The 26,570-nt window shown below is 42.3% G+C and overlaps 1 protein-coding gene across 5 annotated transcripts in view; it reads right to left on the bottom strand.

Annotated features, from left to right (window-relative positions):
• The window catches only part of BACH2 (BTB domain and CNC homolog 2), a 182,052-nt gene that overhangs the window by 128,966 nt on the left and 26,516 nt on the right, over positions 1-26,570 (bottom strand). For 2 of the 5 annotated variants that reach the window (XM_033055268.1, XM_033055273.1), the window contains exon 2: positions 10,606-10,692. The exons of 1 other annotated variant lie outside the window; for it this stretch is intronic. The gene's annotated coding sequence lies outside the window, so the exon portion shown is untranslated. Of the gene's footprint in view, positions 1-7,086; positions 7,111-7,301; positions 7,326-10,605; positions 10,693-26,570 lie in introns of those variants that run through there. 2 more of the 5 variants (XM_033055270.1, XM_033055271.1) reach the window with 2 other exon arrangements.

Here is a 26,570-nt window from a genome sequence, read left to right as displayed (position 1 = left end):
ATGCCCTCCTCCTCTGGTCCAGATACAACTCAGACACTTGAGCATGTAAAGCAACAACAGAGCAGTTACTAACTGTCCTTTGTGCCCCTCAGTCCATTTCCCCTTCTCATTCTGCACAATACAGCTATAGCTAGCTACTCTCTAAATGTGCCTCTTTTTGTGGCAATGAGTCAAACTCGGTTCCAAATTTGTAATATGTGTCTGTACCTGCCGTGACTAGAACAAACATTTTTCCAGTGGGAAGAGTCTCACATTCTCAGGGGAAGACGAAGTAAACTTCACCATACTAGAAATCACAGGATTCAGCTTCCTGGGGTGGGGTAGAGGAGACCTAGGTCTCAACCCTTCAGGTTTCCTCCATGACCTTCAATAAATCACTGTGTTCCTGCCTTCATTTTTCATGAGTATGAAGTGCTCAGGTTCTATCTATGGGGCAGGCAGTCAGGTTCTCTAACAAAGACAAAAGATGTCTTTTCTTTGCTACTACATTACACGAACAGTTCTACAACTTCAACACCAGTTCAATTTTCAGCCACCTACAATGAAAAGACCAGCATAGATTTACAAACATTGACAACAATCTTACAAAACCACTGGTCACAGAAACAGAATATAAGTAATGGGCCAAGTAACAGGGTTTGACATTTTATGAAAAAGCAAAATTTAGGCCATCATACATGCATGTTTTGATATGTCAGAATTCAAAGTCTATGTCCAAATACAAATAAAAGGACTAAAGTCATCACTGGAAGTTTGTATGTACACCAAAGATTCTTCTGACAAGTATGAGTCAAATACTATCTGCTCTTTTTGGCTCAAAGACAGGCCTGTACAATGAAGTTGTTTCCATCAGGACCAAAAGTCCTTCAGGGAACAATCCTTGGGAAAAAAATACAGCAAACAGGTGGGCATATTTTAGTTGTACACTAATTTCCCTATAAATCAATGGACAAAAGCTCTTCCTTTCTCTAGTTACAAGTCCAGAGCCAAATCACCTTCTCTGTTTTACAATCTCATTGACATTGCTCAAGTTACACATGCACCAGAGCAGATTTTGTCCTTGGGGGCACCAGGAGACCAAATCTCCCATAAACAAGAAAGGAAACAATCTGTTCACCTTAACTGAAGTGGAATGAAAAATATCCCTTTCACCTAAAAAAGGAGACATATGTCTAAGAGACAAAGGGAAAATGCCACTAATTTCACTTCTTCAGTTCGCCTCTCCATTAGGAAAGATTCTTACAAACTTAAGAAGTTTTTCAGGCTTTTAAGGCTATTTTATGTAACTGCAGATCAGAAGCCCTGAAGAATATCAGCTGTTGGCTTAGTGAAGTTGCAGGTGTCCACTTCACTCTCTCCCATCCTGTTTCAAAGGGTTGATCAAGGGTGCACTCTATTGCCGGAATTTGTCAGTCCCTTTTCTATCATTTACTTCTTTACTTCAATGCTGGTTTCACAACCATGAGGTGAGATGCTTCTGTTGAGTTGTACTAAGTCCAGCCATGTCTTTAGCTTAGTTTGCTGTTGACTGGTTTCACCCCATCAAGCAGATTACGGTTAGCTTCATAAGCATCAACACTGGCACAAGAGAGAACAGGGCAAGTCCTGGCCAAGTACAATGAAGGAAGAGAACAATGAGCAGTCCTAACTGGGACTGGTATAGGTTGCCACAAAACCTCTAGTCCCTGACGTGTACCAAAAGACATCGTACAAAAACACGTCAAGTGCACATTGTGGCGTTTAACATGGGGACATTGCAGTATGTGTACCCAATGCTCCAGTCTTGTTATGGCATTGTGTTGATCACACCAGAGGACAGACCTCACAAAAGCACCTGGCAGTACAATGTCACATTTATTCCATGGTACTGAGCGTAGACCGTCATTTGTTACTGCGGCACGTGGACCAGCAGCCACCCCAGCCAAGCTGTCACTTTGTCTCTCCTGCCACCTACTGTACTGAAAACCAAAATATGTGTCACCAACTCACATGCATTTCCACTTGTGTTTGGAAATACCTAACTTCAGTTCTTCTAGAAGTGCCACTGCATACATACAGGAACTCCCTGCTGTCACCGCTTCTTCAGCAACGCTATCCAGTGTTTCCTGCTGAAGGCTAACTGCAGCACTTGGAGCTCTACTTAACTCACTGATGCTTCAGGGTTAAAATTAGCATTAAATACTAAAAATTCTCCAGAGTTTAGTGCACAAAGCCCTCTCTCCCTTTGCCCCATGGAGAATTAATCATAGAAGGTTTATTTTAAATGATGAACAGGCTATGATACCCCACCCACCTCTGCCCCTTAATTTTCTGCTACATCCAATGACAATACTCACAGGGGGCAAAACCCAGTAGAAAAGTAACTTCCCATTAAGCGTGTGATTGTCAGCCTGTGGGCAGGGGTGAAACTCCTGCTGCACTTGAGCTGCACAACCAAATGAGTGTCACCCAAGAACAGACCTTCCACATGCAAGAGTCTGTTTCAGACCGTGGTTTACCCTTGTCCTTTTAACCTCTCGCTCTCAAAATGCCATCTGAGCAGGTCTGGCTGTGCCACCCATACCCTCAGCAGTGCAGTGCTAGTCATGACGTCCTCCCCATGCGGTCCCGCTGCCTACGACGTCGCCAGCTGCAAAAAGGGCTTCACTGATGCTTGTGTCCAAGGGTGCATCCCGGGAGAATTCTTTAATCACAACTACCTGGGTGCTACCATCCCTCAGGACACCATTAACCATAGTGAACAGCATGGAGAAGGGCAGCAATGAGTCTGAGCTGGTCCAGACTAGTCCAAGCCCACCATAGGGGTTTCAAACTCTCACTCTACTATGTGGAAGCCAATTAGCAATCAACTCAAAACCAAAGGGATAGATATCCCATGTTAATTACTTATGCCATTCTCCCAGAATGCACAAGCTTATTTTTCAGTATTTTATCATAAATTTTGAAAAAGTATTCAAATAGAAAACAACAGGCTTAGAATAGAAGTGATAGAAATCTCTTTACTTTCTAAGAAGCCACCCTGTGGGTGCTGGTTCATTTTCCCATGTATGGTATTCCCTTTTACCTAATCAACAGCTTGAGGCTCCATGACAGCAGCTATCTTTGATAAAAGGAGTATTCCGATGAGGGAGGAAGGCATCTAACACTTGCATGATCCAGTAAGCAATCAAATGTATTTATTTATGCTGTGACCACAGTAATCAAGAGGTATTAAAATGTGGAACAGAGCATCAGTTAAGTGCATTTTAAAGCCGATTTTTCACTGGTTGCAGTAAGGAAATTGTTGACTAGCAAGACTCTTTAGGGTCTTTACAGGCTGCAATTAGTGAAGCAGATACAGAAGATAAATTGCTCCACTCCTGCAAAAGCAAGTCTTACTTTTGCAAGTAATAGTGGACCTTTCATCTTAGCATTTGGAATTTGATCAAGTGAGAAAAAAAAATAATATAATTCCACTCACTCCCAGTTAAATTTCCCTGAAAAATGAGGACATTTCTTCTCCTTAAACAAATCTGACAAGGCTATAACTAAAAATATTTTTGTAACACACAGAGTTCAGTGTGAACACAGCACAACAATTGGCAAGAGCAACTGGAGTGTCTAATCCCAGCTATTTTGCCACCAAAATGCTTCAAGAGCTGTGATACATCCTCTTAAAAGCCAAATATGGCTCACAAATAGCTATTAAACATGAATGAACTTATCAAGAAGCAACAGTATGTTCCTATTAATTGTACAAAGGCTGCAAAGAGGTTAAAAAAAGATATTTCTAAAGCATCTGATCAGAAGTGGCTTTAGCTGACATCAATTTAATTTATAACTAAATCAAGGCAAAAAACTAAAGGATCACATTAGCAGTTAGTAATGCTACAGGAGCTATCTGTGAAAAGCTAGTGAAATGAACAGAGCCTTAAAACAAATTGGAATTTTTTAACACAGACTTGAAAACCTGCTACTGCAAAGGCACTATCAGAGGGTGCTTAGACATCCTCACTAGCAACTTTCAGACAACTTTTAAGGTTCCCTAAGGATGCTCCAAGGGAATTCAAGAAGGCAATTTTATACACAAAGTGCTGTCTAAATTGACGCATCACTTAACCAACCTGCAAAGTTTAATCTCTGAAAGAACTTCTACCTCCTCTGTGCTTGACCACATGGAAGGCAAAGTTTGTTTGGTCTACGGTCAATGGAGACTTTCTCACAGAAATGGAAATTGGATGACATGCAGGTAATGAGTTGCTCCCAGAGTTTCTCTTGCTTTGAGAAGAGTAAAGCCACTGGGAGATTTTCGGAGCAGATTCTACAAACAAGCTGTTAAGAAAAGCCGCTATCCAGAAGGCTCGACAGGAGGAAAAAGGAAGCAGAGAAATCAGTTAATGGGATTTGGCTGCATCCAGAAAACAGCTAGGTTTCAAATACATTACAAACAGTCCTGCGCTTCACTGCTGCACCCATTCATTGCTGGATGAGAAAAATTTACATAGATTTAAAGCTCCACAGAAACTTAATAATATATTAGTCTATTTAGAATAATCTCATCTCTCCCCTGAAATGCCCTCTGGATGAACACGTGGCAAAAAGGAAATTGCCACCACTATACTATAACTTCTATGATTTTCTGTTAGGGGTAAAGCAGGCTAGGGATTTATTTATTTTGAGGTTATTTCCTAAGTCACATAAATGAATGCTTGCCCTATTCACCTGAGGTATCACTTAGGTAACTTAGATATCACAGCAGTGATACTATAAAGTTTGTCTAAGTTTTCTGAGGGAGAGAATCACTATCCTGTCCCGTCAAAAGGATAATGTGACATCAGACACAGAGGGTTACTTCTCTCCTAGCGCATCTCTCCTTGGCACAACATAAGAAGGTTGAGCAACCTCAGCAGGAGGAGCCTTGGTGGGGACCTCCTGCTCATCCTCCAACCTAGGATGGAGAGAATTAGTAGTTTAAAGCTACTAATTGAAAGAAAAATTGCCACAGACAATGTCCTCTACCTTTGTAAACTGATGCCAAGCACAGGACATGATTCAACACGTATGAGCTCCATACTTATCCCTCCTCAGATCCCAAAGGAGGCAGTACCACAGTATGTGCCAGGGGGGAAGAGATCAGCAGTATTAAAGAAATTTCTAGTCTAATCATGAGACAGACAGAAGAATGGAAATGATAGGAGAAGTGAGATAAAAGAATTAGGGGGCTGATACCATCAACACACTTTAAGAAGAAGGAGAGGAAGTTGAGCGGTTGTGAAAGAGGGGGAAGGAAGAGTAAGGCTGATTTTCCCGATAGACAGGTCACAAACAGTTCCCGAAACCTGCCTAGTCGGGCTGGTTGTCTGACGTAAAGATGCAAAAAGCAACACATGTGGCATCTTTGAAGCGGAAAAAGGAGACATTGAGGACTGGGGCACTCTGTAGGGGAATGAAAAACCTACAAGTCTTTTAAGTGCCATAAATAGAGATGAAGCTAGAGCTTTCAATCAATAATGAAGGTGTATAGCTAAAAAAGGAGTTTTGCAGAATTGTCCACTAAGACAAAAATCTTAAAAACCGGCTCTTCACAAATGCCTTTTCTTTTGGAAATCCCACACCCACTGCTGGGAGATTAGCTTTACAAAGTGAGAATTTAACTGGAATTGCAGCTCTGGGTAACAACAGGAAATGTTGCTCGCAGCAACAGAAAATGTAGGATGATTAGGTTTTTGGGGAAAAAGGGAAAGAAAGTTACAGTAACTATGCAAACAGAAAACATAACAATGTTGTCCTTTTCCAGGATCTTTCCAAGGATCTCAGAGCAATCTACAGCTATTCCCCACTAAAGGCTGCTGTGCTACAGCCACAGCTTATTGCACCATCTAGTCCCAAGCCTGCTATACTCCTCATCTTTATAGTTCTATCCCTCTGCTGATCCTCACACCAGACATCAGCTGACAGTCAGGGACCCCATGGGGGGTTTGTGCCTTGCAGGACCCCAGCTGGGACTTGGGGTGTTGCCAAGTGCTCCTTGTACATAAGTAAGAAGGTGGCCTCATCAAGAGACAGACAAGACAAAAGGTTTCCATCAAGTGGGAAAACTCTGAGTGCAGAAGGGAAGGCTCTCCCCACACTGAACGTGTTGTGCTCAGCGACGAAGCCCAGCAGAGCAAGCGGGTTAGGAAAGCCAGCCATCTTTCAGACAAAAGTGTGAAAAAGCAGCAGGAGAAGAAGGGAAAGACAAGGTCAAGTCAGAGGGAGGCAAGCTCCAGACAAACCCTCCCCTCCCCAGAGGAAAGCACCTCAACAGACATTGCTGTGGAGTCAGCAATGCAGAAGATACTACTCAGCAGGGGAACGTGTCATGCTAAAATACAAATCCTTGTTTACACGCTCCCCCAAGTGCCTTAACTATTGCTGAGAATTTTAGGAAATACTTTGCATTGGACTTGTTTTATTGCTTATTTTCCATGAATTTCCAATTCCAGTTTCTACTTCTATTTCTAATTTTTGATCACCGCTTGGACAAAACACTAACACTCAGATACTGCCTTGCTAAGAAAACTGGAGTAACTAGGAGTTATATTAACAATACTTAAATACAGTCTATTTAAAGGTTTGAACACTGCATAAATTAACCCAACCTAATTCTCTAGGATGTAACAAGATCTGAAAAGCTCCAAGTTACATGTTCTCTCTTACCACCCACTTAAAAAACCAAAACCCAACATGCTGGGGTTAGCTTAGGTTGCAAACGAAAACAAAATCCTCATTCAACTGAATAAATGCAATTTACTCCTTGATGCAGTGAAGATGATGCCACAACCGGCTCCAAACCAAAGCAAGAAGAGGTTTTCTCTCACCCCCTCCATGCATAACCCCCTCGTTTTTGCTTTTTAGTGTTGTCCCCTCAGCCTGTCTGCCCAGGATTCCTAACCGCTCGCTCCATCCCTCCCCAGTGTCCGAATCCATCCCTGCATGGAGCAAAGCACACCCTGCTGCTGCTGGGCTCCCAGTCTCCATCGCTTGCACTGGTGGCCAGACAAAGCAAACTCCAGTTGCATCACGGAGCAAACTCATTTTCCAGCAACCTCCCAGCCCGGAGTTTACCGCTACTGTAATCCGGTGCTGTCAACAACGCCGCCTTTGTTGTGTGCCTGTGTGCGCCGCTCGCTTGCCAGTTGAGTTGTTGTTTTTGGTTTATTATTATTATCTTTTTTATTATTATTTATTTTAAGGAGAATTTTTGCTTTAAATGAGTAATCTGTTTTCGAGAGATTTCTCCTCCGTGCTGGCTCCACCCTGTACTGTAAACGAGACATTACCTTATACAAGAATGAATCTGCTGCATTCCTCTGTCTAGCTGCCTCGCAGCACATTTCCTACGCTCACAGCAGCCCCGGCAGTGCACGCTCTCCCACCCCTTCCCCCCCACCTTTTTCTCTTTTTTCTTTCCCCTTCTTTTTTTTTTTTTTTTTCCTTTTCACTGCCTCGCTGTGTTTTTGTGTAAATGATCTCACATGACTCAACAAATCCATCTGCCTGGAGCAGGCCAAGTTTGGAGCCTTCCCAGGAGGGAGGAGAAGAATTGCTTTGTGGAAAGGACCTGGAGCTTTGCCCTTTCTCTGGCTCAAATTACCCGCCTGTCAGGCCTGACGGATTTGGCTAAAAATAAAAGGAAGCGGGCCGTGAAAAGGAGATGAATGAGCTCAGCAGTTCCTTAGATAACATGGGGTCTGGTGTCGCCCAAAGATCCCAGAGCAGGAACTTCGGATGCCGGACATGTAAGTGTGGAGCTGCAGCCTCAGTGAACTCAGCCGCTTGAGGACGAAAAAAAATGACACAAAAAAAGGCAAAACCAACCGTACGCTGTTGGAAATAAATGAATTAAAGACACTCAGAGCAGGAAAACTGCCTGCTGCAGACTTGGGCTTTTAAATGGGGAGATTTATGGGGTTTCCAGAGGGGAAAAGGGGCGTGGGGGGGTGTGGCAGGGGGCTGCACATGATGTCAGCTTCCCGCCCTGACCAGGGAGCCTCTGCATCCTTCCTGCAAATGCCTGCCCAGTGCCCGCAGCGGGTATTAAGCACTTAGTTTGGCAATGTAATGACACACTGCAACAATCTGTAATGCGAGGCAGTCAGCAAAGCCCTGGCTCGAAAAGCTCTTTCTCCTAACCATTAACCATATGTTTGGCTCCGCCGCCGCCCAAGCGAGCGGGTGTTCCAGCGCACCATCTGGTTTCTATCCACACAAGCAACTGCAAAGCACAGAGTATTTCCCTCTGGAGCTGTGTCTTCCTCCCTGGCCCCCGATCCCCACCCGGCTCCTCACTCCTCTGCTCCCCATGTTCCTCCTTCACCCCCTTCCAGCAGCAACTTCACCTCTCTGTCCCAATGACAACTTGAAGCAGTGGAGACCAAGACTAGCCCACCATGGGCACCAGAAGAGCAGGGATGCTGCGCTGTGCTGCCCTCCATGAGCTCACAGCCCTACACTTGTGTGTACACACACACAGAGGGACTGCATCACCAATGCCTGGGGTATCACATTAAAAAATAAGTGTGTTCTTGAGTGGTCCAGGAGCCGCTGCAGTGTCCATCACATCTTGCTCGCACACACATGCGCACAGGGAGCGTTCAGTTTGGATTACATCAACCCTGTGCCGACATTGCAAAAGGACTTCAAGAATGTACCTAACAACAGGAGAACCAATTGCAGTTTTATCTCCTGCTCTCAAGCAGGGCTTTCTATGCACCAGGTGTTGGTCCACCATCCCACCAAAATAAGAACACTCTGGGAGGAAAAAAAAGAAGCAAAAAAGAAAAAAGAAAAAGAGAAATGGAATGAGTGCACACTGAAGAAAAAGGAATGAAAATATTTATTTTCCTGTGATAACTAAACAAGCTCATTCTGAAACAATAAAAGAAGCTTTCAAGTGTTATATTTTAGAAGGCCTTGTACCATATGTTTGCTTTACGATTTTATGAATTCTAACTACTATTTATGTTTTTAAAGCACTTCCATCATTCCGTTTGTTTCTGAAGTACCTATGGGACATCAGCAGTAATTTTCCCCTCAGGTTGGCCAATTTAAGATTAATCATGACCTATTGCAAGTAAGTATTCAGGGATGCAAGCAATAGGATATTCAGCAAATCCAACACTTGCTCCTTTAAAGTAAGTTTATACTCTGCAATGAGTCACTCATGGAGTGTTTATCCAAGTTACCAGTGCTACGAGGGGAAAAAAAAGCCCATTACATTTGCAAACACATACAAATCACAGCTGTAAGCACCCAACTGCTTACACCAAGACTTGTTTCTATGACTGGATATTGATTTTTTTAATAATGTGTCATTATACCAATGTTGATACAGCAACTAGCTTCCTGGAGTATGCAACTTAAAACTAAAAAGAAGCTGGCTTTAGGAAATATCAAATCCACACCCATTCATATTCTTTTTAAATGTCATTCTTGGTCATGACTACAGCAATGCAAAGCCACAACTGCTTTTTTCCTTACCCTGCACCTAATGAAGAAAATGCACTTGCCACTTAGAAACAGCTCAGTCTAAGCCAATGAGCTTTGTTGATCTCAATAAAATACTGCAGAATCTCTTCAACTGTTGCTATAAATGAAGAATCTGCATTGGAAAAGATGATGCACATTTCTAAAACTTCCTCCATATGAGAAATCAGTGAACGAAAAAGCACACCGTAGGCCCTTATCCCAGAATCAAACAGGCGTGGGGAAAACCATATGCTTGTGAAAAGCTTGATGACTTCACTAGGATTGCCTAAGAAGATTGAGAATAGGATCTGCTCCCAATTACAAACATGGAGTGCAATTAGCACTGTAAACTCCCCCGCCTTCATTCTGCACTCCCCTTCAGTGAGGGAAACAATTAAAATGATAAAAACCGTAAGAGATGCATGCACTTTAGCTAGGAATTTACTTTTCCTACAAAACAGGATCTAAATATGTTAAAGTCCATTACTTTAATATAATATGTTGCAAACATTAGTAGTATGCTTAAACATCACACTTCAGGTTTCCTACAACCATGCAATGAGAAATTGTCTTGATTCACACACAGAAAACAATGAACAGTAATTCTCTAAAGCAGTAATGATCTAGGTCTGGGTCTTTCAGCAGATAATGATCTGCTCTGATCCAGAAATCCCTTTAAAGGGGGAATTCAAGGGAAATATTTGTAGATTCAGGGTTCTGCAGCCTGAAGGGACTGCTAATCATTTGACCTTCTTCCATGAAACAGGCATGGAGCTTCCCCGCCTACATCGACACAGCTGTAAGAGGCTGAAGGAGAGAATCTCCTAGAGTTAAAAACAAACCCATTAAAAACTCCCAATCAAACAAAAAAAACCCCAGTCTCAGACACAATAGCCTGACATAACGAAGGAAGCTACTGCAGCCCCAGCATCACTCCCCAGTGCTGTGGGAACACCCACACCCTCTCATCTGGTCTGAATGAATTAACAGCCAGCTACTGGGTCTTGTTATACCTTGCCCCCTTCCTCTACTCCTCAGCCCCTGACAAAGGGCTACTGGCAGCCTGAAACCCAGCGAGTTTTTGAAGCATAATAAAAAGTGGTGGCACATTGTTACCTGAATCTACTGAGTCCTCCTGCCAACAACGATGTTTATGCAATCACATTTTTCTGTTTTTAAAAACTTCTCTCTTGCCTCATTGCTCTGTGTGAAAAACAACACAAAAGAGAAAATTGATTAACTGCAAGCAATTATCTATTATTTGCATTACAGCAGTTTTGCAGTAGATATTCAGGTCTTTTGTTTTCTGCCTCAACTCATAAAAACATTAAGCAAGAAAAAGTCCTTTCCCCAAAATCACTCATTGATCAAGTAGAAGCAATAGATACCAGTTTGGAGAAACAGATGAGATACCACAGCCCATCACTTGTAGAGCTACACAGGAGAATGCAGTTTTCCTATGCTCAGATTCCCTGCCCTCTTCCCAGGCCATCCTGCCTGGCAGCACTGAGACCAATGCCACGCAGACAGTGCCACCAAAAGCAGAAATGAAGAGGGAAAGAAAGCTAATTAAATTTCTTTCAGTATCAACAGCAAATACAGGTCACTAATAACCACAGCAGTTATGTAAAAATAATACTTGCAAAATTGCATCGGCAGTAGATTACTTAATCATAAAGTTTTCCCATGCTCTGTACCTACAACATTATTTAAGTAGTGACTCCACTTAAAATTCTCAAAAGGGTCTTTTAGTGTCTGTGTTTACTCCTTGCTTCCCATATTAGTAGCTTTAAGCTTTAGTGTCAAGTTCTCCTGCTAATACACTTCATAGAAGACATTTCTACATTTAAATAAGGACGAAAAAAGCCCATATGGTAGAAACTCAGCTGAAGACATAACCTCAGCCCCCTACCCCCAACCTCTCTGAATGGACACAAAACACATGATAAGAAAAGGAAACTGGATTTTCAGTACTGGAAATGCCATTAGTGTCAGCATTTCATTGCTTTCTCTGAAAGCAAACAAAACAAACCCCTTCACTTAAGGAGATACAACTCAACCATGTGTATATGATCCCTTGCCTACCTTCACAATTAAACCCAGTCACACAGCACAGGGTGGAGCATATGGCTGGGATACCCTTCCTGCATTTCAGGGCTCAGGCATTTGGCATACTCTGTCCATTTTTGACATGGATGACTAGCAGAAAGATTTGCTGCAAGATTTTGGTCACAGAGGTTTGATTGAGACATTCCCAAAAAGCGGCTGGAAAGACCAAGTTCTGGCCATCTCTGGAACAGAGTCTAAACCAGGGTTTAGCCCAATGCCACATGAAGCAAAGAACACAGTCTAGTCCAGGGCAGAGCAGAAGAGAGGTGACCTCTGGCATCTTCTGCCAGCCAGGGTAGGGCCACCTCCCAAACAAAGTCTCCTGATCCCTACTGCAGCCTGGAGTCATCTGTGCTCAAAACAGAGCAGCCAGGATCAGCACCAGGGGATAGCAGGGAAAAACACATCAAAACAAGAAATTTAACTTAATGGGGACAGAAAATTGGAGGGTAGGAGGAGGAGAGAGCAAGAATTAGGGTTAGGCATGGAGGGCTGCTTGGTGGCTGTGCAGCTGCAGCACTGCCAAACAATTACATCCAAGACTCTATGATGCCAGTGGACAATGCTATTTGTTTGCTTCCTCCAAAGTCCTTGGTGTACCTCAGGCATGCTGAAGAGAGAACGCTGATGAGTTCAAGCACTCAGCCCTGAAAAGGAAGGGAAATGTGGCAGGTGAGCGCTGCCTGCTGCAGCTGCCTTCGCTCTTGGCACATGGGACACACCTGAGATGCGCATCAGGGCTTCAGGGTAAGAGCGCATGACAACTCTAACAGCTGCTGGCAGCAAGGATGGCAGCCACCCTGACACTCCCTGCCACCCCCCAGTGTCCAGGTAGACGAGCTGTGCCTTGGAGAGCTGCCATGCAACTCCAGTGAAGTACTACACCAGTCATTAGTGTCCCTCAAGTAGCCATTAACAGTGAATTCCTTACCAACCTGAAAACCTGGCTTCTCTCAACTAAAAGTAATGAACAGTCACAGTGGAATGGAACTGTATTTCCAGTACATGAAACACTGTGGAGAATGAGACATCTCAGCAGCAAGGCTGTAACATCCTCAGGATCCTGCGTCCTCTTGGTTTAAGTCTCTTCCTGTAAAGAGAAGTGGGACTTCCCTAATAATTTGTCAAATCCTGAAGCCTGACATTGGTAAACAAAGTAAGATTGTGAAGAAATGACAAACTTCTTCAGTAGGATTAAAGTACTGTACTATAAATAAAAATTTGGGCCAAATATGGGACAGCAGGGAAAAAACAAGATGCTGAATAGGGAGTTTGCCCAGGGCTTGGAGCTACAGCTGGCAGCAGGCAGGCAACTTGCAGAAAGAGAAGAGGGTGATGACATATTCAAAAACCATCCACACATTTACAAAATCTGCAGAAATCCATTTTGTATCAGTGTCACTCCGAACTTATAGAATCAGAGAATGCTTGGGTTACAAGGGACCTTAAAATCAGCTGTAATGTTGCAATGTATTTGTGTATGAAAATAAAATTAACAGTAAATAGCTGAAAGTGCCTTGGATATCACGCTACCTTAGGTATTCATAGCTTATAACAGAGCACAGGTCTACAGTCAACCAAATGCACAACACAGGAAAACAGACCTTAAAGGTAAATAATTCAGGACTTGAATTCTTTAAGTAAATAATTCAGGGCTCTAATGAATTCACTGACTGTAAATAGGGAGTTCCACTGTGAGGAACCCTCCAAACTGCCCTACATCCAATCCTCAGGAGTGCAGAGCAGAAAACTGTCAGCAGAAACATGTCTCAAACATTCCTGGCTATAGCAGCAAGATTCTACCACAAAAGAAGTCTTGGACAGGAAGAGATCGCTTCACACACGGGTTCCAGTGCTCCAAACTGTGACCATGGGCTGCTAAAAAGGACATAAACTTTCAGAAATAGCACTTGGGCAAATAGTGAGGTGGCTGCAAAGTAAGGAAGCTGACCCATGTTGCATCTGATAGAAGCACTGGGAAAACCCGTCAAGGGTAGCCAATATAGCAGTTTGGTCTGGCAGTGCTAAAAACACACAAGACTATGGGTGAAGCTGTAAGACCTTTGTTAAATATGACAACCTGTAGATGAAAAGGAGCCAGACAATCCCTGCGTCCTTCTCACCTCACAATCCCTCTTCTCTATCCTCTTTGATTGAGTATTGCCAAGTGCTTTTATCCATACCTGTGCATCCATCAAAAAGCATTTCAGCCAACCAAATCCCATCAACAAACTGCAGGATAAATCCTCAAATTCTTAAACTACCAGCAAGTGTCAAGTCTTCCCCAGCCTGCAACCTCTAGTACCAAGGAGCAGTTTTGCAAGCAGAACTATTCCTGACCAAGCAATGAAACTGTACCGAAGTCAAGATGAAGCAAATTGTCAGTTATACAATGTTGTTGCTGCAAAAAAACCCAAACAAACCTACCAGGATTTTTATGCTGTCTCATACTCTAAAAGTAGTATTTAAAACCACCCTGAAGTTGCCTCACACCCTCTTACGAGACCTACATGAAACCAGACTGTGGAATAAAATCCTGCCTTTTGCCACCAGACAAGGGCATGTCAGCAGCAACAGCCAAGGTGCTGCAAGGTTGCTGACGAGCCTGGAAATACTGTATGGGAACATGCCCGAGGATCAGCAGTCAAAAACACAACTCCTGTTCTCAGTCCGTGCCCAGCAGAGATAGAGATCTCATCGCCAGCAGAGATCTGGGTCACCACAAGGAAGCTGGAGTTATCCCAGCACCATCATCTTTTAGGTAATGTTCCCGAAAGGGGAAACAAGTATGTGGCAAGGTTTCATCAAGATGCTGGTTGTAAACAAAAACAGTCACTGGGGGTTTCCTTGCTCCTTGGTGATATCATCCAAATGGAAAAAACCCCAATGAATTTCGCCTGATGTCTTGTATCCAAAGCGCTTTGCAGAATGAGTTTGCTGCAAATGCAATGTTCAGACTGCAGTTTCTCAAGAGCTGGCAAATGCACCTCGACTGCCAAAGCCTTCCTCCTCCTAAACACCAGGCAAAAAAGTATTTGTTTGCGTCCCCTGTACTTCAAAACTGAAAACCCAAACCTGGGGAAGGAAAACACTAGAAAGACAACACTAGAAAGACAATGTTTAAATTGAAGTATCAATTTTAAATGTGAAAAACAAACGTGCTGAGTCTCCACACAATCAAGTAGCTGACAATTATCTGGGTGCAGGACTGAAAACCAGATCAGCTTTCCAATCCCTGCTAACCAAAACTTTTGCAACCTTCCTGTATGCCATTTCCTTGTTTATGTCTCATGGTACAGAAGTTCAACTTTTGGAGAAACATGAATGGCAAACCTAGAAAGTGAAATGTGGTATTATTTACAGAATAGGAGAGCACGCCGTTCACAAGAATTCGTAGGCGCACACATCCCAACCCTGTTCCTCAGTTCAACACCCACTCCTGAAATCCTGTACCAACCAGATTAGCCCATGTACACATGCCTGCACTCTTGGAGAAACAATAGTCTCTTTCAGTCCATACAATCTTCTGAAGAACCAGGCAAAAACGTCATGGGAGAAGTTAGGAAATATCTGCAGAAAACAGCACACAAGATGAAAGGCAGAACAAGCCTTTTAACTAGCACAAAGTACATAACATGGAGGATAAGCACAGAACTTAGTTACCTAGCCCTTCTTCCAAAGGGCTATTTTTTTTCCCCAGGATGGAAAAGGGGATTGTTGAAACAACTTTAAAACCCAACCACTGGGATAGCAGAACAGTTCCCTTACAGACAGACCATTGCAAGCAAAATTCAGCTCCAGGAGCTGTGGCAGACCTGGGAGAAAATATGCACTGCCCTTAAGTGCCAGGACCTCTGGCAGATGGCAGGGATCCTGGTTGGCATGATGAGCCCTCCTGTGCCCAGTGCACAGCACTCCTTCCTCCTTTCCCCTCCTGAGCACTGTTGCTACAGAAAGCACAGAACTATATTTTAATTAATCCAGCACAAAGTCTGAGCTGCCTCAGGGTTAAGCTAAACATTTTCTGTCTTTAACCACTATGGCAGAACCAACTACAGTGAAAAACACTTCACCATAAGGCTAGGGAATTGAGGACAGAAAAGAAGCTGCAACAGAGTCACCCCTGACCTCTCAAAATTTCGCCTCCAGAGCACGCAAAAATAAGAAACAGAATTTTTAATCAGCTGGGAAATGGGGCAGGGGACACTCTTGGTAAAATTGTTGTTGTGAATATCACATAAAATCCTTATGGAGTTTTACCATCCACCTTCTGTTCCAAACTGTAGGCCTCCAAATAACCTATCAGAAAAAATCCAACTACCCACACTTTCAGGAAAGCACTAAGAGACATTTAAAAGGCATTCAGTTCTACAAATCCTTGTTTCTCCTCTCACAAGGGGCTGTAACTCCTGCAGGAAACACATGCTCCTGTAACAAAGCAGGTATTCTCTGCATGTACTCACGCTGCCTATTACTTTTTTAATCATCTGGTATGCATCTTCCTAGGTATGCTTTTGTTAGAGGAAATACTAGCATTAAGTCTGCAAAAGAACACTGACTACCTGTTCTGCATGAACACCGTGCAGGTTAATAGTGGAAATTGTTGCTTGAACTCTGCCTTGTGCAGAGCAGTCCATACAACCACTGGCATTTTACCACACATGTGCTTCCCCACCTCAACTCATGCTCACTCTCAGCAGGATTTTACTACACAGTTCATCAGTACAGTATTTTTCAGACTGTAGGAGCAAATCAAAGCATATTTTGATGGGTCTGCACAGGGACCATATGAAAACGTGAAAGTTGATCACAGAAGAATACAAGTTGCTTTTTCATTTCATAGCTCCAAGAGTCAGAAAGGGTTAGTAGAACCCTGATACATACCAGATGTTTTAAAGTAAGGTGGAAGAGCTGGTGTCATGAAAGCTTCCTGACAGCTACCAACTGGCCTTGCTACAGTGAGCAGGCTTGTTCTGACTGTGGAAGATTATAAACCTAATGGAATGGGAGTATTCACAGCCTTCGTGCACATGTATAATCCTACTACTCTCTTTTCCTGAAAATGAATTTGACAAGTCCATCACTGTGATGTGAAAAAGCCTCAAAACTGAATCATTTTGTTACATATACAAAAAAGTTGGGGCTGGAGCAAATCCATGGTTTTGCCAAGCACCACACTTAACCCAAGGAATGAAAGGGCAATTTTCTTTTCATTTGTTTCTAGTCAGTCCTGAGTCAGTTTCCTTAATTTTCTTCTGAATTTGTGTTTGGATATTAAAAAAGCAAATAAAAAAGGCTTTCACCTCAGCCACAATCCATATTGCACTGAGTACTCTAAATACATATGGAGACTTCACATCTTGAAAATACAAGTTTCACCTTGTTGTTACAAGATTGGAGGTTGTTTTCTATTTCAATATAAGGGAAATTTCATCATTAAAACAAAGAGAAAAGAGGAAGAAGAAAAAAATCAGCCCTGCAGAAAAGCATAATTTCAGAGTAACAGGAATATGCATCTATCATTTAAATTGGTCCCTTGGGTGAAGCCCATTGCAGAGTCTTTCCACGGACTTGGGATAAAGCCTGGAGAGTTCAAAATACTGGTGGGAGTGGACATCAGTGTTTCTTGACTGCATGGTGTAGGGGAGCAAGAAGGCCAAGCTCCCACAACAGCCATAATTCTTCCCAGTATGAGGAACCCCAGGGACTTTGGATACCACAAAAGCACACACTCCCAAGAGCATTTCAGACAGTGCTACAACTCACTGATGACATAGGGAGACCAATAACATTTTTTGCTTGTGACTCTGCAGCTCCTATTTCCACGCCCATGCTAGTTCAAAAAACACCACAGGACATGCGTGACGAGAAAAGGAGTATCTCAGGTCAGGGTCAGATAAATACACACCAAGGAGAAGTAAGATGACAGCTGGGATTGTTAAGGAATACATTCAGCGCAGGTAGCTCAGTCTGAAAGCTGCAGTTGAGCCCTGGCTAGCAGGAATGCCAGGCAAGAGGCCACCAGCTGGTGCTATGGACCCCTTGCATGACAGAAGGCACAGGGACCAGCGGTGCCAGCCAGGTGACTGGACACTTGGAGACACAACAGGAGCCACTGAGTCAGCAGGAAGACCTCCCATATCGAACCCAAAGCAACTTCTTCACTGAACACCAACTAATTCTTCTTCTACATATTGTTTATGGTAATAAAAAGAGGTTTTGGAGATTCACCTAGGGCTTGCAAGGTGACAGGATATTTTTCTCACAACACAGTTGAATATCATCAGTATCTGTTGTTTTCTTTTCATATTCCCTTGTGCACATACACTGGCCGCTTCTTTCAGCCTGGCTTTGCCTGAGGTGTAAGTAGAATTGTCAGCTCTTCCAGCGCTAGAAGAAAATCACTGCCTCAGGCTCACACTGAAATCACTCTTTTTCACACAGGACAGTGGAGATAATCCTTTGCCCAATAAATAGCCCACCTTCTTCCTTATTGCTCCAGATGGATAAGAATGAATGAATCACACTTTTTCTGAACACCATCTTCTGCTTTTATTGAGTACTTCAGTCACTGCCAGCTGCACCTCCTTGCCCTACAAGGCATCAGTTAAGGTTGCTGGGTCTGATTTCCAGGTCCCCTGCTATAAGTCTCTTTGAGGAGGAAAAAAGGTTGGATGCTATTAGCCCTATGAGAAAACATGCATTTAGTCCATAACCACAGGCTCCTGAAACACAGCTGTTAAGTGCAAATCTCAGTTTCTGAAATTTTCTTTCTGCTGCCTCATTATCTTTACTACATGCCAGCAGAAACCAGAGTCCCCGCAGGCTGAGGGAGGAAGTCTTTATGCTTCCAGCTGCATCTAACTCTAGCTAGTCAACCAGATGCAAAATATTGCATCAACCTGATGTTCACTTTAAAGTTTCAAAATTTTCCTCTTACAGCTGGGACTAGGTGCTTGTGGTTTCAGTTACCACGGGGTAAATGGAATCTCACAGCCAACACTTCAGATTACTTCCCAACACTGCCGGGCTGCCCTCAAAAGAAAAACAACTAGATGATGTCAAACACAAAACTGCTTAAATCAGACACTTAGAAAATGTTCTGTAATACACAAAAAGTTAAGTGAAACTAATAGAAAAAAAATATTGAAGCTCCCTGTAAATCATCATTTTAATCTTAAGAGTAGGACAGGATCCCTTAAAAGTAGTTCTGGCCGCAAAGTTCTGACCACTAAACTAAAGTCTGCAGGTGCTGACTTCATACCATTGTTGTCTTCCAGCCAGACCGTTCCAGTTATGCAGCCTTCAATATTTTCATCAGAATCTACAGACTGAAACTCCATTTTTCCAGTAGTTAAAAAAATAATACCAGATCAATGCCCATATAGTCTTAGAATAAAACTCTAATCCCTCACTTGCTAAGAAATCTCTTTCAAAGAAATGTTTATGTTAAAATTTAGAGTTGTGTTTAACATTAATCTTAGGGAATTTTACAATAGAATGTACCAATTTTAAAAGGATTCTACAGCCTTAATGAATTCCTAGAACCCATAGACAGAAATTAAATAGGGGAAACCTACAGTGTTGGCTAGACATATTTCAATATTTGTTACCATAGAAACAAGCCAGTAGATTTAGGGTTTGGAGTTATCCTTGCTATAAAATATTAAACTTCTTACAGTTTTTGCATATGTATATTATGGCAAGAACACTGTCAATCCTGACAGAGCCCAAAGCATCTTAATTATTTAACAGGATTTTAGCTTTTTTTTCCCCCCTTTTTCTTAACAGAGTATCTTTTAATTTTTTTCCTTGATAGACTTATTTTAACATCTTCCAGTAGGAAACACTTCTGGTTGACAGAATAATACACAGGAAACAAAGACATGTTTTTCCTCAATGTTGTGGATAAGTGGTACATAAAAGGAACATAAAAATAGTCTAATAAACAAGATTCAAAAGTAACTATCAAAATTATACCAGTTAGCACTTGTGATGATTTTGCCACCTGAAAGTACATTAAATGTTATACTTCATTTGAAAGACAGTTCATACTTCAAATTTGGTGGTTTTGTTTTCAATCTTCACAACGGAGAAATGCTCAAGAACGAAAGTGATTGAGATAACATCTCGATACTTCAACAGTATCAAATACTTCTGGCAGATACCTGAGAAACGAAACAAATGCATGGTCCTTTCATGCTTCAGAGGAGCATCAACAGCTGCATTCAAGTCACACCAGTGAGCAAAAGGACTGGCAACACCAACAAAGAGGAAGGACAGATGCTTTCTCCAGCAACACTCCTTCAAAAAGTAAGGACAACATGCTTATTTAGACAACTTTGGTGTTGGAGGGGACTGACAGCTCAAGACACCATCCAGGCAGGAGCACAGCTGGGAGCAGTGGGGAAGGTCAACACTTGGGTAAGCCCAAGTCCACTGCTCCTGGGACTGGATGTATGCAAGGGATTTTGACCCTGATGATTTCACAGCCAAAACTGGCTCCACGTCACAGCCCTCGCTTTTTGTTTGGATTCAAGAAAATCTGTTTACAGAAGGTTCAACACAATGAAAAAATTATAAACTTTGGTGTAAAAGCCATAAACCACACAGTTGCTTCAATACTATATTCCAGCATTGAAGTGGACAAGGAAAACCACGCAAAAAAGCAAAGCAAGCCAGAACAAAGAACAAAACTGAGCAAGACTGAAACACCCTCTTCTTCCAAGAATTAAACAATACTTTTTATTAATTGTAAAGATAAGCAGTGGAACTGCCATTTCCTAATGCTTCTGAGGTCAGTCTTCTAGCACAACTTCTCAAATAGCCAATTAAATGTACACAGTTCTCACACTCACATGCATGCTATCATTTTAAAAAATCCCTACAGCTCAAGCCTCTAAAAAAATAATGGAAAAACTTATTCTTGAAGGCCTGCAAGACAACTCTTTCACTAATGGAAAATCTTCAACACTTCAGAAGAGGAAAATGGTAAGATGGCTTAATTTTAAATGAGTAAGAATTTAAATGTCACTTCCTGCGTGTGACATCGATTTGAATAACCTTGCATTTTTGTTTTCTTTGGTGTGGTTAACGGTGGAATCTTTGTAGAGTACATTTCTATGGCATTTGCAGTTGCATGTTTATGTTCAGCAACTCCTTTGCATAATTCTGAATACAAAAAATCAGAAAGTGATTTTTCCTCTGTAAAGAAAGAGAGAGATCTAAAAAGTAGCATACTACTAAGACTTTCAAAGAAGGAAAGGCTGGAGAAAAATTATCCCAAAAACTCAAGGGAAAAATGGACAACTTCCTTTAACTGACAACTGCAGTGAGGTACTTTGAATTTATTTTATCTGAGCAGTTAAGTACACACACTAAAGGCAAAGCAACACTATGTACTCTAAAGGAGTTCACACAAGTCCACAAAGGGCACCACTATCAACCTGCAATGGAGAAGTGGGAAGTTATTCATATGTCTGAGTAGTAAGTCATGGAACGATAAGAGATGCTGGCAGCACATGTTGCCAAAAATAAGGCATTGCATGCGTGCATTCAAATCCAGAGCTACAAACCCCTCTTGTAGGCTCTACAGGTCAGGTTTGTTCCATAGGAAGCCCTACTGCACTGGACACAAGAGCCTCATGCCTTTCCAACTGATGCTGCAGGAGTCATCACCTCAGCACACCCCCTCATCCTTCCCATGAAGTGTTTTTAAGCTTAGGGCTGGTTGGGAGAAGGGCTTAAGAGACAGGATGTGACTTTTACAAAGTTTTCTGTAGAATTCATAGATATAAATAAAATAAAGCAGTCTACATAAGTGCTGCAGCTGCATCTTGGAACAAAGAGCTCTTATTCATAGATCATAGAACGGTTTGGGTTGGAAGAGACCTTAAAGATCACCTAGCTCCAAGTCCTCTGCCATGGACACTAGACCAGGTTGTGCAAAGCTCTAGCCAACCTGCCCTTGAACACTCTCAGGGATGGGGCATCCACAGCTTCTCTGGACAACCTGTTCCAGTGCTTCACCAAACTCACAGTAAAGAATTTCTTCCCAATATCTTATCCTAAACTCATCCTCTTTGAGTTTAAAGCCATTACCCCTTGTCCTACCTACATTCAGCTGATGTATCTACCTTGTTTTGTCAAAACCCCCAAAAAGCCAAATGAGAAATGCATCCAGACAGTGGTGGCCTTTAAGTCATCTGACAAACACCTCTCCAAGTTAAGTAGCAGTTTGCGGTGCCACCAGGGATGGCTTGGATTGCCCTCCTGTGGTGGCAGGACAGCACAGGACCAGTGCTTGCCCAGCCCATACCTGGGCTCTGAACAGGGGCACTCCAGAAATGGGTAACCCAACAAAAAGGGGAGACAGCAAAACCTTTGCCCTAGTGCTGCTGAGAGGAAGGAAGGTGTGCTCAGGCTCTGGGTAACACACTCCATTTGGTCTGCTTAAAATAACCAGTTTTAGAAAATAAACTGGGATGATAAAACAGAAGATTGTGTTTCTTGTAACTCAAGAAGAAAATAAGTTTCATCCAAATAAAAATTCACTATGTGTAAAAAAATACTCTATATGCAATTTACCCCAAAATAATTCATTTCCCTTTTTATCAGGCATGCCAAGAGTCCATCTAGATTAAAAAAGAGAATGGACATGAGTTTCCCACCTCAGCAAGACACTGGAAAAGAACACAAACATGTCATGTCTCTCCAGTCTTGACCCAATAACTAAGGGGTGAAGATACCACAGGCTGTCAGGATGTTGTATTTGCCATTTGAGGTGGAGCAGGAGTACTGCTCCTTCCTCTGGAGCATCTTGTTTCTGGTCACCCAAACAAAGAGAGGAAATTGGGGTATACGGACAGGGATCTGAACTGGCACAGAAATACATGCATCTCTTCCAATATTGGAAGATTAACGCGTGAGAGATTTGATGAATGGGAAGGATTAAATATAGAACCAAAAAAGAAGCAAAATGATTAATTGCTAGGAAAGGAAACTCATGATTTATAGAAGAAAAAAATTAGTAAGTCTTGGGGAACTAAAGGGAATAAACAGCAAGTGAGCTGCAGGGTGGGACCATCTGGTGCATAGTGCCACAGCAGCACAGGGCACATACCCACAGCTTCAGTGCCCCTCTCGCCTCCTCCCAGCCTCAGCGCATGCAGGGCAGACAAAGCAGAAATAGACAGTGTTCAGAGGTTACTGGATGAAAATAACTGATTTCAAAAACAAGTTGAAGTCGGTTTTCAAATCACATCCTATAATATGAAAACTTTCTCTTTAAAAGTTAAATTAAATGTTTCCATGTGGTCTTGTAGCGGGCTGGTAGCTGTCACACTCATGTCCTTGCATTCTAAGCTTTCTAGAAAATTTAAAAATAACTGGATACTTATTTAACACTGTTTTCATTTACTTTATGAAGAAATGGAAGGTTTTTTTAGCATATTTATTTTTCATATCTGAGTTATAACATCTCAACGGTAACCCATTCTTTTGGTCCTGCATTTCTTTGTTTTGCAACTATTAAGACAAACTCTTTCACAGTCAGCATGCAATTACAGGCATCCCAAAGCAGCACAAATCTGAGGAATAATCCAGCACCCTAAAGGTTACTATGATCAGTCATTTGCTTGGTGTCTTGAATTCACTTGCTTTTGTGGGGAACAATAATATAGAGGAAGAAAACAGAGATATGCTGTGAAACTGTAAATGCACAACATGTTTTAGCATGGCACCTGCTTGAATTTATTTTTAACTTAATGCCATTTTAAAATAACTTACAAAAATACTTTTTTCAGTTAAAAAAAAGGTACAATCAACTTTGGGTTATGCCCATGAATGAGCTACTGTCTGCATTAGAAACAAGCACCTGGACCAACTCATGGGCATCCAGCAAAGTCCACTGGTTTCCTTTCAAAACACTAATTTACAAAAGACAATGCTAAATCCCAGCCTGCGAGTGGCCTTGTTATTAAATACAACATTTCAAGAGTGGAGGGGATGAGGTGCAGGATGCAGAGGGGCTGCTTGCCACAGTGGAGCCTGATGCTCCATCCCAGAGCAGCTGTGCATAGGCAGGAGACCACTCCCTGCTCTGGAGAGGGTATTCAGACACTGAGACAAATACTTCTCATACTTTTCTGAAGGTCTATTATGACATACTGTACTACAACCCCATTAAGAAACAATTTTGTGCTATCTTTGGGAGATCTTGCATTTCCTCACACAAGCCTTTATGTCCACATCCCCTTCACGCCAAATACTTTCTGTATGGAGTAAACAGCAGGACCTGGATTTGCACAGCCAGCCAGGAAAGAAGTGGTCTGAGACTGTGGGGAAGCATCAGCACCTCTCAGTGGTAGCACAGTTTGTCTTATTACAAAATAGCAGCAGGGGGTATCCTGTCACCCTTTGTTTCATCTGGTCTAGCTCCCACACAACCTAGGAAAAATTTCCCATCCTTCACTAGCCAGAGGTAAAGGACATGCTCAGAAGAGGTGTCACTCTGTCACCAACAGATCCAGGGGGAATTCAAGCTTTTGCAAGAAGGCCAAGATAAAACTCATCACCATCTATGCAGCTTTCTTTGCCAGTCACTCCCTTCTCAGTCCCCTACAACTTCTGAACTTTGCACCATCCTCTTTCACCCACATCCTCCAAGAGTAGTCTTGGGGATGAGGATACTCAGCAGTGTTTCAGAAGGACTCCAGCAGCTCCCCCTTCTTCTCCTCGTTAGCCTTTTGAAGGAGCACCTTTTCATACAACGTGAAGACAATATGAAGAAGATTCTGTACCCTTTTCCTTATACAAAGGCTAGGATATAGAGGAATAGCACACGTCATTTGCTGTGGTGAAATTCTGCATGAAGAGCAGTAATAAAATTTTTTGAGAATATATATAAATATATATATAAAATATATATAAAAGGAATCAACACACAAACTTTTATTTTCTAAAACAACACCATTGTCAATTTAATGCTGCAGGCTATAACAGTCTGTTTTACAGTCAGTAATGCAACACAGTCTCCCCCTCTCTATTAACTAAATAAATTCCCATATTTGATTCAGTGGGAATCTGTTGTTCTAAACAAAATACATAAGGCAAGAAGGTTTACTTAAAATGCCAAGTATTTAAATGAAACTGACAAGAAAAATAGGAACAGGCACCACACATTTCACAAAAGGGCAGCTAGAACAATAATTTACGCTGAAGTGGCCAAAAGCTGAAGCAATAGAAAATTGGAAGTAATTAACATGTAACATTCAAGAAATATTAAATACATACTGAAGACTCAACACAGCATTCACACAAAAAGATGCAGTGATGAAAAGCAGATACTTTGCATAATAAGCAGCAAGATATTTCAAACATGCCCATAAAAAGAGAGGAGACTTGTAATGTCACACTGAGAAGAGCTGGCTGTAGAAATGCAGTCCTGGTAAGTAACATAAGTAGGGAGGGATGGGGAGCATCACCCTCACCATCAGAAGAGGAGGTAACAGCCCCACTCAAGCATCAACAGCATCTGCTTGCTGCCTGCCCGGGGGTACTTATGGCTTCGGTAAGTCCTGTTCCTCTCAAGAAACAGCTCTGGGTAAAAACAGGAGAAGCACAACCTGTGCAACCTGAAGAATCACAGCACCTGATCCATGCCCACTCTTGCTGCCCTGGGAAGCCAACTTCACAACTTCACCCTCTAGGTCTGTCTTGACTCGAGCAGGTATCAACACTGGTGTCTTTTCTGGCACCTCCTGAGGTCCTGCTCTCCAATGGCTTCCCTCAAAACAGGACATCACAACGCAGCCTCCCTCCCTCCACAGATCAGCACTACCCTCTCAGGCTGCCAGCAGGTTTAAGCACACAAATGCTTAGCCAGAGTTCAGACCTAACTCCATGTCCACAAGTTTAGCTCATCCAAGGCATAGAAGAGGGACTGAGGCACATGAGTGGATTTTATGTAGGCTCTAGAAACCAACTTTTACTTCAATGAGTAGCCAGGTAAACCAGCAGTTCTCTACATGCTCAACCCTCTCTTTCAGCTGATGCAGAGGAGGACACAAAAAGCACTCTAAGGGCATTATTTGCTTGTCCAGAATCAGTGTGCTCATTCTCTGTATCAGGAACAAACACCATCTACCCTCCAAGCCCTGCTTCTTGATGCAACAAGCCCCCAGGTCAAGAGAGCCCATTTATAACAGAATCACACCTCACAGTTCCTCTCTGCCTTGTGCATTCTCCCAGGGCCTCTGAGAGCTGGAGGTAACCTGTTCATGCTACATGGGGAAAGTCAGGAGCCTGCCAACTGCTTCAAAAAGAGACAGCAAGAAGCCTAATGATAATGAAGTGCCAGGCTTTCTGTTGCAAGTTTAAGCTGAACTTCAAAATGACAAAAGAATTATCCACCCATCGCAGATGCAGATGCCAAGAGCAGTTTTTCCTTTGTTTTTCTCCTATGCTAATATTTCAAGAGGATGATATTATTTAATTTTTTTTAACTGAACTGTCATGGTCTTTGAAGTACCACTATACTTACAGTGTGGGGCCTGGCAAACTCAGATGAAAATGGATAATGAATTTCAGATTTTTTGTTTTGCTGCTCTTGTGTTTGATGTTGAAACCTAAAAATGCTGGAATGCAATTGTTATTCTTGCATGATAAAGGCTGTTTCTATCACAGCCCTGAAATACTGCAGGGGTTACACACAAAATGCAGAATTCTATTACTTTATCATATCAAGATCATGAAGGTCTTACCTGCAGAAAATCAATTCCTACACAGTAGTGATTACAGACCATTAATTCGTACAAGGAGAACTGTGTTCTACCTGGATTTATAAATTTTTCTTCTAGTATTACAGCCTTTTGTCTACTTGGGAGCATTAAAAAAAACCACCAAACATCACAAAGTTGAGTTAATGTGAGAAGCCAGCTGACTTTTAACACAGAGATCTGAAGTCCTCTGGA

This window comes from Catharus ustulatus, chromosome 3 (assembly GCF_009819885.2).
Source record: "Catharus ustulatus isolate bCatUst1 chromosome 3, bCatUst1.pri.v2, whole genome shotgun sequence".
Taxonomy (NCBI): Eukaryota; Metazoa; Chordata; class Aves; order Passeriformes; family Turdidae; genus Catharus; species Catharus ustulatus.
Note: the sequence above shows the minus strand (reverse complement) of the source record. Positions and strands in the feature narration are given on the sequence as shown.